At 34.0% G+C, this 2,500-nt stretch overlaps 1 long non-coding RNA gene across 1 annotated transcript in view; it reads left to right on the forward strand.

Moving 5' to 3' along the window:
• Nucleotides 1–2,500, forward strand: part of LOC137640567 (uncharacterized) — a 226,513-nt gene that overhangs the window by 189,608 nt on the left and 34,405 nt on the right. The window lies entirely within an intron of this gene.

The following is a 2,500-nucleotide window of genomic DNA, read 5'->3' on the forward strand; positions in this document are numbered from 1 at the left end:
ACTTTTATTTTAGCACTACAGCGTGTTTTATATATATATATATATATATATATATATATATATATATATATATATATATATATATATATATTCACGTGTGTGTGTTTGTGTGTTTTGTACTCATGTATTTATCCTACGTCAGGATTATAGAAAATGATAATAGAATATAATTAGATTTCAATGCCAACTGGAATATATTTGTTAGCGAACTTGCAGATTTGGATTTAAAAAACCAATAAATGGTTATTATCCACGAAATAATATTCATGCACAGCCCTAAATTTTATTCTTTGACCTTTAAAGATAACTATCTTCGAGAGTCTATGTAAATTTTGAATAGGAAATTGAAATAATCTTAGAAAATTTTATTAATTTTTTTTTTATAAAGGACTTTACGTAAAAAAGGGAAGTTGTGATTTGGGGGGAGACAAGAGTACACCATGTTGGCAATACTGACAGGATGCGGTGTGGTCGTGTTGCCAAACCATGAGCTTCCAATATTTGCCTCCCGGGGTCTATCTGTTTCCTAATTGACATTTTTTCTTTTATTATTATATCTACATTCACAATTCTTACAATTTATACTTTATATACATCATAATATATTTGCATAAATATTTTTTCACTTAACATATACTGTAGTCACAATTGCAACTTTTACTATTCATAAAAAAAATTATTTATTAACATATTGACTCGTGAATACTTTTAGAAAAGTTTTTTAATCCTATTTTATCTACCTTAAAAGTATTTATAATTTTACATGACGTTTCCCTCGATGACTCGACCTTTATTATTATTATTGCTAGCCAAGCTACAACCTTAGTTGTTAAGCAAGATGCTATAAGCCCAGGGGCTCCAACAGGGAAAAAATAGCCATTGCTTGCTTTCATACAACATTGTGAGAGAAAATATGTCTAATTAGTTGACTAAATAGTAACAAACAACCTGTAGAAAGCCCGTCTGCTTCCTGACTTTAATCCCGACACCGTCATCTAAGGAAGGCAACCGAAGGAGGACTAGAGGGAAATCTTTGGTTTTTTAACTAGATACTTGAAATAAGCTTTGTGCTTGCTTCTTCTTCTTCTTCTTCTTTTTCTTCTTCTAATTTCGTTATAATAATAAATCTTTGGGTTTTTTAATAAAATACCTGCAATAAATGCTGAGCTTGCCTATTCTTCTTCTTCTTCTTCTTCTTCTTCTTCTTCTTCTTCTTTTTAACCAAATACTTGAAATAAATGTTGAGCTTGCCTATTCTTCTTCTTCTTCTTCTTCTTCTTCTTCTTCTTCTTCTTCTTCCTCTTCTTAATATCTTTATCATGATAACTCAATTCATTATAATCAATATCGGTAAAGCACTAGAACACAATTTCCTTGTGATGAAGCCCTTCACTGTAATTTTGCATTGTACTTTTATTTTTTATTTTATTAACGAAAAGGGCGAGCCTGTTTTCCGATACTTAGAATTACAAAATCATGTATATCAAAAGGTCAGTATATGTAGTGATATCTTTAGGCCCAATTGGTTGCATTTGTCTCGGAGGCCTATCTTTTGTGACGGTGCCGAGAGAGGTTATGACTCAAAGGCAGGATGCAATCAACTGAGTTGTATTAATAAAGAACACTCGCCTTTATATACAAAACCTCAAGGCAACAATAAAATACATGTTCGAGAAATGACAATGTTACATAGGCGACACATAGACATGTTTGTTCTGGTTCTTTTTAGTGCGAGGGAAGAGCGCAGATACAAGCATAATATATACAAAATAATTTATGTACGATCGTGTGACACACGGTTGGTACACTTTCCTCAAAGGCTGAAGTGAGGCTTGGTGTGGACCGTTGACCGATAGACCTACTACGCATGATAGGACAGAGAAAATCTGACCAAATCTGAAAAAGTTCATGGTTGATTCGGTGTCCTTGTTACTTCAGATGAAAGGGAAATGATTCCTACTTTTAGTGAGTTATAAAAAAGGTATTCGCGAATTGAAAACTACTGTTATTAAATTTTATATAGATTTTGAAATATTTGAGAGAAATAAAAATTTGCTTCTAAAAATTGGTTGTAGCAATTATAGCACTCAGCATGTCTTAGATGTAATAGTACATATATATTGATTGGAATTTTTGGGATAAGTTTTGGGATTTGGTGATCATTTTTAACTAAAATAAATTGTGGTTTTAAAGGTTTAAAAGGTTTAAAGGTCGCTCATGAATGGCTGAGGCAAGGGACAGTGACATTGCCCTAGCAATCAGGACAATTATATGATCAGCGCCCAAGCCTCCTCTCCACCCAAGCTAGGACCAGGGAGGGCCAGGCAGTGGTTGCTGATGACTCAGCAGATGAGACCTATGGGCTCCCCCAAACCCCCCAACCATAGCTCACAAGGATGGTAAGGTTGCAGACACTAATGGCACTAACGAGTCTGAGCGGGACTCGAACCACCGACTGGGAAACACCAGGCAGTATTCTTGATAACGGTTTTTTGTTTTT

This window comes from Palaemon carinicauda, chromosome 5, assembly GCF_036898095.1.
Source record: "Palaemon carinicauda isolate YSFRI2023 chromosome 5, ASM3689809v2, whole genome shotgun sequence".
Classification (NCBI taxonomy): Eukaryota; Metazoa; Arthropoda; class Malacostraca; order Decapoda; family Palaemonidae; genus Palaemon; species Palaemon carinicauda.